At 39.4% G+C, this 13724-nt stretch overlaps 1 protein-coding gene across 5 annotated transcripts in view; it reads right to left on the reverse strand.

The window, feature by feature from the left end:
• Positions 1-11195, reverse strand: part of ANKFN1 (ankyrin repeat and fibronectin type III domain containing 1) — a 444226-nt gene extending 433031 nt beyond the window's left edge. For 2 of the 5 annotated variants that reach the window (XM_070357280.1, XM_070357278.1), the window contains exon 1: positions 11099-11195. The gene's annotated coding sequence lies outside the window, so the exon portion shown is untranslated. The remainder of the gene's footprint in view (positions 1-11098) is intronic. The other 3 variants (XM_070357282.1, XM_070357281.1, XM_070357283.1) reach the window with 3 other exon arrangements.
• Between the last annotated feature and the right edge of the window lie 2529 nt (positions 11196-13724).

Below are 13724 nucleotides of genomic sequence, written 5' to 3' on the forward strand. Positions count from 1 at the left end.
GGGTGTCAGTTAAAATGTCAGGGGGAAAGAGAGAGAAAGAGATAAACCAAAAGAGCATTAAAAACTTGGAAAAGATGTGGATGAATGTCTAAATGGAAAATAGTAGATGGAGTAGGATGGGGTAAGGTTGCAGGAATAAAGAAAATACTATAAATACTATACTTCTGAGTGTAGGGGACTGGAAGAATAAGTAGCATCCAGAGAAGAACAAAATATTCCAGAAAGGGAGCCTGATATTAACAGCTTTTTTTTTTTTTTGATATTAGCAACTTAATACACACATCTGAATTCAGTGTGATGGTGTATTACACCTCTTTAGAGGTGTTAAGAAGTTGGAATTCTGAAACAAGTAGTACATTCCAGGAAATTCTCTGTTAGGGTAGATTACTCATTTCATGTTAGCTCTCTGCTTTTCTTTTCTTTTCATGTCAGTCTAAGTATTACCTGACAGAGCTAGGGTAACTATGGGAGGCTATTTCCTGGGATAGAAGGGTCCTAAGTGTTAGATTTAGTTGGGAATGAAATATCCCAAGATTACCAATGGCCATTCTGATAGAAAGTATTGTAATAAGAAGCAAAGTCAACACCAGGAAGAAAATGTGATGAGTCAAGTTCAAAAGGGCTTAAGAGGATGGGGAAATTTGGTTATGGAAGAACAGGATGCAGTGAAATATTAATATATTGTCAAACAGTGTAAACCCAGGGCTGTGAATGGCAGGCTGATGCCAGGGAACTCCCTTTTCTGGGATGATAATTTCAGTGATGACAACAGCAGGTGATTAAAATATGGCTGAGTTGGGTGATAGAGGTGGAAAACCTGTGTTGAAAGAATGAGTACATGTTGATGATGGAATAATGCAGCATCATTTGAGAATTAGACTTAGGGATAGGAAACCCGGGTAGCTGTTTGAGCTTAAGCGAATGGGCACAACATCCCTGCCAGCAGTTAAAACATAAGACAGAAGGATTTGGCTAATACATACTGCCTGGTTGTGTGGATTCAAACATTGAGTGCTACCTTTTTTTGGGAGCTGACTGAATGCCAAGTGAGGTGCTGATTTCTTTTTATATGGTATTTCTTGTACTTGCAACAATGTTGACAACTAAGATGAGGAAACTGAAGTTTAAAATGATTAAAGAACTTCATCTAGAAGTTGACAGGTCCAGAATGTAGTTTATGATTTTCTGTAACGCCAGGCTTAGTAAAGCTTTCAACATATTGCTCAAATCTGCGTACAAAGAGTATGGGGAAAATTATTAAATTATGATCAAACTTAGAGCATAAGTCATTACCCTGACACTGTACTGAATTCGTACCAACAGTACGTATATATGCGTCAAGTTTTCCTATCAAAGACAAAACAGCACTTGTCAAATGTGCCCTTTCCTGGCTTGTTACAGCCCTGCTCGGGGGTCTGCTCCACGCGGCTTCACAGGGTCAGAACCTTTCGCCTCCATCCCATCATTTTCTATTGGCTGTTGGGCCCTACCACACTGCTGCACCACAGAGCTTTCCAGAAGGTCACCAGGGACTTCTGAGACTCTCGATCCACAGCGCCTTCACTCTCCTTGACCTCTGTGGGGCATTCAGAACTGTTGACAGCTCCCTTCCTTGAAATGCACTTTTGGCTTCAGGAACTTTATACACCCCTGGTTTTCTTATTTATTTACTTGGCAGCTTCTTTGCAGTCTCATCTCTGCTTTTCTGTCTCTAAAAGTCAAAATTCCTCAAGGTCCAGCCCTAGGGTCCTTCTCACATTGATTTTACCCCACCCCTGGGCAATGCCCACGATTTTAGTTATCATCTATGCGACCATCCCCAATTTATATATCTAGTTCAGATCTCTGTTTTAAACTTCAGATTCACATGCTGGACTGTTCATTACATGTCTTACAGATCCTTGTGGATCAACATGCTCATAACTGAAATCATCTTTTTCCATCTTTTGCCTACCTTTTCCAGCTCTCAAACCTCCATGGTCCTTATCTCAAGAGATAATGGCAAGCTGTCCTCTACTTGCCAAAGTGTGAACCCTTTCCCTGAATTCCTTTCTGCATCAAATTAACCAGTAAGGTATCTTGATTTTAATTCTTAAATATCTTTCAAATCAACAGATTTTAAGTTCTGTGAGGGCAGAGACAAACTCTTTTGCTCACAGCAGTAAACTCAGTACAATGAGTACTGAGTACAGTGAAGGTTCAATAAATATTTGTGGATTAAATGAATAAATAAGTGACTCAATCTATTCACTTCTTACTTGTTTTCTCTACTGCTCTTCCAATACAAGCTACCATTATTTCTCAGCTGGGTTGTTGCTGCTGCTGCTGCTGCTAAGTCGCTTCAGTCGTGTCCAACTCTGTGCGACCCTGTAGATGGCAGCCCACTAGGCTCCCCCATCCCTGGGATTCTCCAGGCAAGAACACTGGAGTGGGTTGCCATTTCCTTCTCCAATGCATGAAAGAGAAAAATGAAAGTGAAGTCGTTCAGTCGTGTCTGACTCCTAGCGACCTCATGGACTGCAGCCTACCAGGCTCCTCCATCCATGGGATTTTCCAGGCAAGAGTACTGGAGTGGATTGCCATTGCCTTCTCCGCTCAGCTGAGTTACTTATCTCAAATTGTTGCTGGGAGGATTAAATGCATGTTAATACATGTAAGACACTGAAATAGTGTCTGGAGTATTGTAAGCCCTCAACAAATGTTAGCTGTCATCAGCAGTAGCAATAGTAGTAGCAGTGAGGGTAGGCATACTGATAAGGGACATACGGAAATGTGTTGTCAGAGGTTCTAAGGTAGAAATGCATCTACTTAATTTTATAACAGAGATATTCAATCCTATGCAAGTCAGACATAACAAATAAGTAAATGAAAGGACTTTGTGGGAAAACTGAAATCCTCACACATTATTGATGGAAATGTAAATTAATGTGGCCACATCAGAAAGCACTTCGGCAAGTAGTTCCTTTAAAGGTTAAATGTAGATTTCCTATAGATCCAGCAATTCCATCCCTAGACATCTATGCAAGAGAAGTGAAAACATATGGCCCCCTAAATACTTGTACATGATTGCTCCCTGTAGCATTCATCATAATAGCCAATAGAGCAAACAATCTAAATGTCCATCAATTGGTAGGTGGCTTTTTTCAGTTTTGAAAAACGTATTTATTTTAAATGTTTTATTTTGTATTGGGGTATAGCTTATTAACTATTTTGTGAAAGTTTCAGGTGAACAGCGAAGGGACTCAGTCATACATATACATGTATATATTCTCACCTAAACTCCCCTCCCATCCAGGCTACCACATAACACTGAGCAGAGTTCCATGTGCTATCCAGTAGGTCCTTGTTGACTATCCATTTTAAATATTGCAGAGTGTATATGTCCATCTGAAACTGCCTAACTATCCCGTCCCCCCATCCCTCCCACCAGCAATCATAAGTTCATTCTCTAAGCCAGTGAGTCTCTTTCTGTTTTATAAGTTCATCTATATCATTTATTTTTAGATTCCACATATAAGGGATACCATATGATATTTTTCCTTCTCTGTCTGACTTACTTCACTCGGCATGACAATCTCTAGATCCATCCATGTTGCTGCAAATGACATTATTTCATTCTTTTTTGTGGCTGAGTAATATTTCATTGTACATATGTACCCCATCCTCTTTATCCATTCCTCTGTCAATGGACGTTTAGGTTGCCTTCACATCCTGGCTATTGTAAACAGTGCTGCAATAAACTTTGGGATGCATGTATCCTTTCATATCATGTTTTTCATATCATATCTGGATATATAGCCTAGAGTGTAATTGCAGGGTCATATGGTAGCTCATTTGTTTATTTTTGTTTTTATCTCCATTTTTTATGGAAGATGGATCAAAAAAGATATAACTGTGATTTATGCCAGAGAGTGTTCTTCTGCCTATGTTATCCTCCAGGAATTTTATAGTGTCTGGTCTCATATATAGGTTTTAATCTATTTTGAACTTATTTTTGTGTATGATGTTAAAGACTGATCAGAAATCTGTTGCATTTCTATACACGAACGATGAAAGATAAGAAAGAGAAATTCAATAAACAATTCCACTTACCATCACATGAAAAAAACACAAATAACTAGGCATAACCCCACCTAAGGAGACAAAAGACCTCTCTGAAAACCATGACATCATTGAAAGAAATCAAGGATGACATAAATGGATAGAAAGACATGCCATGTTCATGGATTGGAAGAATCAATATTATCAAAATGATTATACTACTCAAGGCAAACTACAGGTTCAATGCATTCTCTGTCAAATTACCAATGGCAATTTTTCACTGACTAGAACAACAATGGAGAAGGCAATGGCACCCCACTCCAGTACTCTTGCCTGGAAAATCCCATGGATGGAGGAGCATGGTAGGCTGCAGTCCATGGGGTCGATAAGAGTCAGACACAACTGAGCGACTTCACTTTCACTCTTCACTTTCATGCCTTGGAGAAGGAAATGGCAACCCACTCCAGTGTTCTTCCTGGAGAATCCCAGGGTCAGGGGAGCCTGGTGGGCTGCTGTCCATGGGTTGCGCAGAGTCAGACACGACTAAAGCAACTTACTTACCAGAACAACAACAACAAAAATCTCAAAATTTTATGGAAACACAAAAGACCCTGAAAAGCCAAAGAAATCTTGAGAAAGAAAAACGGAGCTGGAGGAATCAGGCTCCCTGACTTCAGACTATACTATAAAGCTACAGTCATCAAAACAGTACGGTGCTGGCACAAAACTAGAAATATAGATCAATGGAACAGGGTAGAAAACCCAGAAATAAACCCATGAGCCTATTACCAATTAATTTATGACAAAGTAAGCAAGACTACATAATGTTGAAAAGACTGTCTCTTCAACAAATGGTGCTGGGAAAAGTGAACAGGTACATATAAAAATATGAAATTAGACCATTCTTTCACACCATACACAAAGACAGATGGATTTAAAAAATCCCTGAAAATGGGTCATCCATACAATGGATAGCTATACAAGGAAATTTTATTTCAACAACAGAAAGTACTGAAACATGCAGGTGATGAACTGAGTTTTGAGAGGTTTCCATTCCTCATACAGGCCAATGCCTCCTATATAAATTAGTCAGCATATTTGGGAAACTGAACTTTCAATGTTGGTCTCAAAAATGCAGCAATGTAGGTAGTAGACAAGGTAGTAAAGAGACAGACCAGGCACTCTGACTCCAGCCTTGATATCCAGAGGTCCAAGAATTTCCCATGACTTAGAGTAGCCAGCAGCACTCTCCTTACAAGAATTAAGAAAACTTAGAATCCTTTGACTTAATCCCCAATGATAATGCAGATTTTAAGAATTATCCTTTCCTCTCATTGCTGGATCGTTAACTTCCTAGATATTAGATTTTTGAATTTTAATACTAGGTCCTTTATAACATGGACCGAACCAAATGAAGAGTGTATGTGACTTGGGGAGGGACAAGCCTTCAAATGAGCTCATTATTTTTCAACTAAATTTTTTCATTTTATTTTATTATTTTTTTAATTGGCAGGTAATTGCTTTACAACATTCTGTTAATTTTTATTTAAGAATTATATGAGTCATAAACTTCAAATTCAGTTATCTCCCTAGGGGTTAAAATTGTTTTGTTTGGCGTACATTCTTCAATTCAGATATAAGGACTGTTAAAAATATGTAATTTTGTTCTTGGGAGTGCAACTTACTTTTCTCATGCTTTATTTTGGAGACAGACCTGTTGCATTCACCAGGTTCTGCTTCCTATCCCATTTCATGGATAACAGGCTCAAGTCCCTGCAACCATTCTTCATTACAAGCAATGCTTCAGCAGATATTCTTGTCTGTGGATCTCCATACATATATGCTAGTGAATTGATGAGTCAATGAACACAATGTTTTAAATTTTAACAGAGCTGTATTGATTTCTGTGGCCACTGTAACAAATTGCCAGAAACTAGTGGTTTGCAGCAGCACAAATTTATTATTATACCTTGTTATATCTTATTATCTATATCTTATATCTTATCATTATATCTTATTATATCTTAAAGAGTTTTGCAAGTTGTAAGTCTGACATTGGTCTCACAGGGGTGAAACCTAGGCACTTAACACTGTAACTGCATTTCTTACTGGGGGCTCTGGGAGATAGTCCTTATCTCCACCTTTTCTAGCTTCTAAAGTCTGTCCACACTCCTTGGCTCATGGCCTCCTTCCTCCACCTCAAAAGCCAGCAATGTCAAGTGGAGTCCTTCTGGCATCACTCTGACCTTGCTTACATCACCATTTCTCCTTCTCTGACTTTGATTCTTCTGCCTCCCTCTTCAGCTTTTAAGGACCCTTGAGTACAGCTGGCTTCACGTGAATAATCCAGCATGTTCCCTAAATTAAGATAGTTGAGAAGCCAGTCTCCCAAGGTAAAAGAATAACACATACATAGGGTTAACAGGCACATGAACAGATGCTCAGCATTTCTCATCTGAGAAATGCAAAAGAAAATCACAATGAGGTATCATCTCACATCAATAAGAATGGCTATCATTAAAAAGTCTATAAATAAGGCACATTGCAGAGGGTATGGAGAAAACGGAACCCTCCTACACTGTTCATAGGAATGGAAATTGGTGCAACCACTATGGAAACTCCTTAGAAAACTAAAAATAGAATTGCTATATGATCCAGCAATTCCACTTCTGCTAAATATCCAGAAAAAAAGAAAGAAAACTCTGATATCTAAAAATGATATCTAAAAATGCACCTTAATGTTCACAGCAGCACTGTTTACAATTGCCAAGATATAGAAGGAACTTAAGTGTACATCAACAGATGAATGGATAAAGATGTGAGAGAGATATATATATAATTGAATATTATATATATTATAATATTATGTTATTATATAATAATATATAATAATTATATATTTAATATATTATAATTTTATTCATATATATTTCTATAATTATTATAATATATAGTAATGATATAATAATTATAATATAAATATATATATAATTGTATATTATATATAATATATCTATATTATATTATATATCATAGATATATAATATAATTGTATATAATATATTATATAATATAATTATCTTAATTATATTATATAATGTATGCTGCTGCTAAGTTGTTTCAGTCGTGTCCGACTCTGCGCGACCCCATGGACTACAGCCCACCAGGCTCCTCCATCCATGGGATTTTCCGGCAACAGTAGTGGGACGCCATTGCCTTCTCCCATATAATGTATATTTATATATAAATATATATTTATATTATATATAATATATAATATAATACATATATAATTATATTATTATATATATAATATAGTATAGATCTATTATATTATATATTATATTATATACAATTACAATATATTATAATAATATATTATTATAATCTATATCCAAAAATGTATATCCAAAACAGAAACAGGTTTACAGACATAGACAATAATGTTAGGGTAGCCAAAGGGGATGTGGGGAGGGACAAATTAGAGTTATGGGATTAACAGATACAAAATCAAGAAGGATTTACTGTATAACTCAGAAAATTATATACATTATCTACAAAATCTATAATGGAAAATAATCTGCAAAAAATGAATTATTATGCTGTATACCTGAAACTAAAACATATTGTAAATCAAGTATACTTCGGTTTAAGAAAAGATCCACTGATTGACAATCTTATTCCATCGGCAAACTTAATTCCTTATTACTATATATGGACATCTTTGAGGAAGGGGCATTATTCTGCCAAGAGTAATATAGCTTTACAGTTGTGTATAAATCCCCTCACCACTCACACAGTATATGAAAGTACCAGTTTCCTTATATCCTCACTAATACTTGGTCTTAGCGAGAGACGGAAAATAAACTCCATAGTAGTAACCTAGCTTATAGTAGTCACTCAAAAATTCCTTTTGATTGAATAAATGAATGAATGCCCTTTAAAGTTGTGTTTCCCCTAACACTGAGTTGAGCATCTTGTCATACATGTGTTGGCCATTTGTACTTTCTTTCCTGTAAATTGCCTGGTCTTCACTTTTGCCCATTTTTTCCTTTGAAGCATTATTTCCTTATTAATTTGCTTATGTTTAAGTCATCATCCCAAATAAGACACAAAGAGCTTTTTCTGCAGACCTGTTTCTCATTACATTTTTCTTGAGAGGTGGAGAATGGTACAGAAAACATAAATATGGAGGCAACATGGACTTGCAGTTAGAGGTGCGGTTCCTAGGTTCAACTCTGTTGCTAGAGCAGGTGTGTGACCTTAAGTAAGGTCCCTTCTCTCTGTTTCCCTTCCACACAATGATGTTTTTACACTCCGTAGCCTCTAATACCGGAGAAGGCAATGACAATCCACTCCAGTACTCTTGCCTGGAAAATCCCATGGGCGGAGGAACCTGATAGGCTGCAGTCCATGGGGTCGCTGGGAGTCGGACACGACTGAGCGACTTCACTTTCACTTTTCACTTCCATGCATTGGAGAAGGAAATGGCAACCCACTCCAGTGTTCTTGCCTGGAGAATCCCAGGGACGTGGAAGCCTGGTGGGCTGCCGTCTATAGGGTCGCACAGAGTCGGACACGACTGAAGCGACTTAAAGGCAGCAGCAGCAGCAGCAGCAGCCTCTAATACCCCCATTCTGTTATGATTATCAGTTAGTTTACAAATTAAGGGATTATTTATCATTTCTCTCTGGTTAACTGAATCCTGAGGGTCAGTGGAATTCCACCCTCATCTCTCCCAGGCATGTAGTCATCTGATCTGCTCAGATGCCAGTTAGTCACTCAAATACCATTTACTCAGAGACTCTGTCTTTCCCTGTGGGTATGTGACTGTGTCTCTTCAACTTATGATAACAAATAACTGTCATCATAGCTACTATTTTGGCAAACCAACAGAGTCCAACACTTATTTTCCATGCGCTCTGCACTGTATTTTTACAACAGTTCTGTGAGGAGGCTAACATTAGTGTTCCCATTTTACAGATGAAAATGTTGAGATACGGAAAGTGGCATAGCACTTTCTGAGGGCAACGTGATGGTCTTTAACAATAGCAAAGTTTAATTGCCCATATAGTTTAACTCAGTTCATTCCTTTCCAGGGAATTCATTCTACAGAAATCTTACAGAAATGCATACACACACACACACACACACACACTTATGCCCACACACACATATTTGTGTGTAGGTCAGTATACATCTGGTATGTTTGTAGCAGTAAAGAAATGGAAACAATCTACACTCTAGCAATAGACAAACAAGAGATAAACTATGGTAATTATAGAATGAGACACTAGGAGATTGTTTAAAAGAATCAGGTGGATCTATGTACACTGGCTTGAGGAGGGCATGGCGATCCACTTTAGTATTCTTGCCTGGAGAAACCCACGGACAGAGGAGCTTGGCAGGCTACAGTCCATGGGGTCATACAGTTAGATATGCATATGACTGGAGTGACAGCCGGCATGCAGAAAGCACGAGGACATATTATTAAGTGAAAAAAAAGCTAAGCAAACCAAAATAATATACACTGTGATGCTTATTTACCAGTTTGGAATAATCCAATGTCATTGAGTGAATTTGCTTTTATATAGAATCTACAATTCTGTGTATTCTTGTATATTTTTAAGAAAAAAGTTATCTACAGGTTATCCACCAGCTACTGGTGGTTTTTCTGAAAGGGAAAGGAAGTGGATTTGGTCTGGGGGTATGGGTTAAAATTTTTCCTTTTTTTCCTCTATACATTTGTTCTGCTTGGCTATTCTACAATCATGTATTACTCTAATAGTTTAAGAAGTTAAAGTTGGAGTGAAAAGAAAGAACCAGAGGCTGTAGAAAACTGACTTTCGTAGAAAGCAGACTAGCTCTTTGTATTAATGACTCATAAAAACAGTAAATCAGATTAAAGGAGCAACCACAGCTAACCTTTCGTCTTCACCATTCTGGACAGAGGCCACCTTTCAGGAAGTCAGGTCCCTCAGAAATGAGCTTACTGCATTCTTTAGCCCATGAACAAACTCCAGAATTAGACAATGCATAACTCATCCTGGATTTGTAAAAATAACTTCTTGCTGTAATAAAAGACTCTGGCCTTCATTGTAATAGCAATTGCCCTAAATGATAATTCATATAACACTAAAACCATTTGATTTTGGACAATGAAATTCCAAGAGTGGATTGAATCTATGAAGCAAAGACAATTTCACCTGTAGTTAGCTGCCTGAGGAGTTTGCCCTGGCTTTAAGTCAAAATATATGTCCCAGAGACTATGCCCTAGATTCGGACCATAGGCTCCGTGCTCTGATGACCAGTTCCATCCCTGATTCAGTGGCTGGGCTGCCAGGGGAGCAGCCATTCTGCTCATAATGCTTTCAAGCTCTTCAGATTTAATGGAATAAACTCCATGAGTTTTGCCCCCAGGGCCTTCTATCTTTTAAGCCTATGGGCTCTCTCCCCTCATGCCCAGAGCAGAGCCAAAGGTGTGGCTCTATTTTCTTCTTCATCTCTTTTTGTTTGCTTGCTTGTTTTATTTTTCCTCCTGTATGCATTTGTATCAAGAGATTTGTTCCCAATAATCCAGCTTTGTGGCCATAAATATTTTTTGCTAGTGATGAGAAGTGTTGGTTTAAACACTTACTGGTATGACTTTTAAGTATGTCACGCTGCAGCCTCAGCAAAAGTAAGATCTTATTTCAAAGAGAGAGAGATTCATAGTTGCCCAGGGAGAGCTGTAAGCCCCGACTAAGGGGCATTTGAGCAGGTCTGATAGATCTGTGCCTGGCAGAGACTTAGAGAAGCAGCTCACCAGGTTTTTGTAGATCAGGGTCCAGTTAACCAGAGAGAAACTACTTGTGGAGGTAGGGAATGTGGGGGTGAAAACAGGCAAACAGCCAGGAGCACAGAGATTTGGGTCCCCTCCAAGTCACAGGAAGGAAGAAAATGGATGCTTATTCAAGTTTGAAAGGCCAGCAGCAAGAATGCCAAGGGGCAGGGTGTGTGGGCTGACAAAGGAGACCAGGAGCCAACCCCTAACCCTGGGAAAGAAGGGAAGACTTACCCCAGGTGCTCAGGATGGCCAGGGTCAGCGCCCAGGGGCCCGAAGGCTGGTCCTCCGGACTCCAGGGTGAAGTTGCTCAGCTCTGTTTATACTCCTCACCATGGTTCCCAACCAGGAACTGGGAGCTCTCTGCTTTCTCTGAAAACACAGACGCTGCAGTGGCAGGCCGCTCGGGCACTGCGTGTGCAGGGGACATACCCCTGCTAGAAGCGTCCTTGTAGCAGGTGAGGAATGGCACTTTAGGCTGGCACTTCTTTCCCCTTTCCTTCCCCCAGGAATCTATTGGGGCTGGTACTTTGTTGCCTGTAGCACGGTTTGAAGGAAAGAGTTCAAACCGAGTGTCAGTGGATCCAAATTTTATTCTTGGCCTTCATTAATTCACCACAGACGTATTGAGTGTCTATGTTATACCACACACTAGGCTCTGGAGTTATAAAGTGAACAAAAGAGAGAAAGACACACCTGAATTCACAGGCCAGTATGGGAGACAGACTTTAATCAACTAATCCCACAAGGAAACATAATCATGGACTGGGTGATGAAGAAAGGTCTTCAGGCGATGCACTTAGAATGGGAGCAGAGGAAGGAACACATAGCCTGATAAATCAGGAAGGCTTCCCTGGAAAGCAGGGAAAAAAAAAAAAGTAAAATTAACTAGATGGATGCAGAGGCAGCATTCTAGACAGAAGGAATAACAAATGCAAAGACCCTGAGATAGGAAGGATGGTATACGATGTTTAGGAGAGAAGTCCAAGTGGTTAGCATATGACAATTAGAGACAATCTCAATCTGAAGTTGAAGCCTGGCAGGGTCAGCCACGCATTTTTTATTTGTTTGCTTGTTTTAATAATAGGAAATTTCAATTGACCAACAATATTGTTAATAGAAGTACTCCTTGCAAACAAGAACCACAAACTAACCAACCTCTACTAGCCTTTGGGCTTCCCTGGTGACTCAGACAGCAAAGAGTCTGCCTGCAATGCAGGAGACCCAGGTTCCATCCCTGGGTTGGGAAGATCCCCTGGAGAAGGGAATGGCTACCCAGTCCAGCATTCTTGCCTGGAGAATTCCATGGAAAGAGATACCTGGTGGGCTACAATCCACAGAGTCACAAAGAGTCAGACATGACTGAGCAACTAAGCATGCACTGGCCCTGAGATAAAGGAAAGTTCAAACACGTGACATAGAAATTCTGAATTCTTGTAAAGGGGCTGTTGGTTGAACTACCTGCCTTTGTATTCTAATATGAACACTCTCCAAGCGGTGAGCCCTTCTAATTAGCCAGCTGCTGCTGCTAAGTCACTTCAGTCGTCCAACTCTGTGCGACCCCACAGAAGGCAGCCCATTAGGCTCCCCCATCCCTGGGATTCTCCAGGCAAGAACACTGGAGTAGGTTGCCATTTCCTTCTTCAATGCATGAAAGTGAAAAGTGAAAGTGAAGTTGCTCAGTTGTGTCTGACTCTTAGCAACCCCATGGACTGCAGATTACCAGGCTCCTCCACCCATGGGATTTTCCAGGCAAGATTACTGGAGTGGGGTGCCATTGCCTTCTCCGAATTAGCCAGGCACTGTGTAAAACATGTTATATTCATTATTTCATTTAACCCTTTCAATGATCCCAGTTGGCTATTTATTAGGACTGTTGACATATATTCCTGATCTCTCCCTTTCTCAGGATAGAATTGATGTGATAGAATTATACTTCCCACCTCCTTGAAGTTAAGTATGGCCACATGACTAACTTTAGTCAATCAAACAGAAGGCAAAGTATGTCATTTTCATGGAGAAACATTTAGTTGCCAGTGTTTAAGCCTCAACCTTTCCTTTTAAGTGCATTTCTAGATCATTTGAGTACAGTCCTCAATCGGTGGTAATTTTGTTCCCAGGGAACATTTGACTATGTCTGCAGATAGCTTTGACTGCTATAATTGGGGGTGGAGGGGTACTACTATTGACATCCAGTTTGTGAAGGCCATGGATGTTGTTGAATATTCTACAATGAAGACAACAACCGCCCACAGCAAAGAAATATCCAGCCCCAAATGTCAATAGCTTTGTGGTTGAGAAAGCTTGGTCTGGGTTGAGTCTCCATCCTCCTGGACTGCTGAGTAACCAGGAACAGCAAGTCCACTCTGCTGGTGGGTACTAACCACCAGCTTTGAGTGAAAAACACACCTTTGTTGTGTTGAGTGACTGACAAATGCAAGATGCTTGTCACCCCAGCATAAACTTCTCACTCCAGCATCCATCATGACCAATACAATGATTGCTCACATCTTGTAAACCAAGAATCTGAGACTCAGAGATGGTAAGTAAATTGCCTGAGGCCATACAACTAACAAAGCTTGGACTTTTACACAAATTATTTGGATTCCAAGGCCTATATATTAACCATTCTATTAATGATTAACCAAATGTTAGTCATTAAGGATCCTGTTCACAGACCCCAGGGGAAAATGGAACTTTAACTAAGATCCATGATCCCCTCCTAAAGGAAGAAAATGGCCTACGAAATTGTTCTTATTTATCTGAGAGCTATTTGTTGAAGGAATTTGAAAAGATGTTGAGTAACAGATTTAGCTTGTACATGAAGATGACATCTCAAAATTTCAGTACTTTGCTTTTG

The sequence above is a fragment of the Bos mutus genome, chromosome 19 (assembly GCF_027580195.1).
Source record: "Bos mutus isolate GX-2022 chromosome 19, NWIPB_WYAK_1.1, whole genome shotgun sequence".
Classification (NCBI taxonomy): domain Eukaryota; kingdom Metazoa; phylum Chordata; class Mammalia; order Artiodactyla; family Bovidae; genus Bos; species Bos mutus.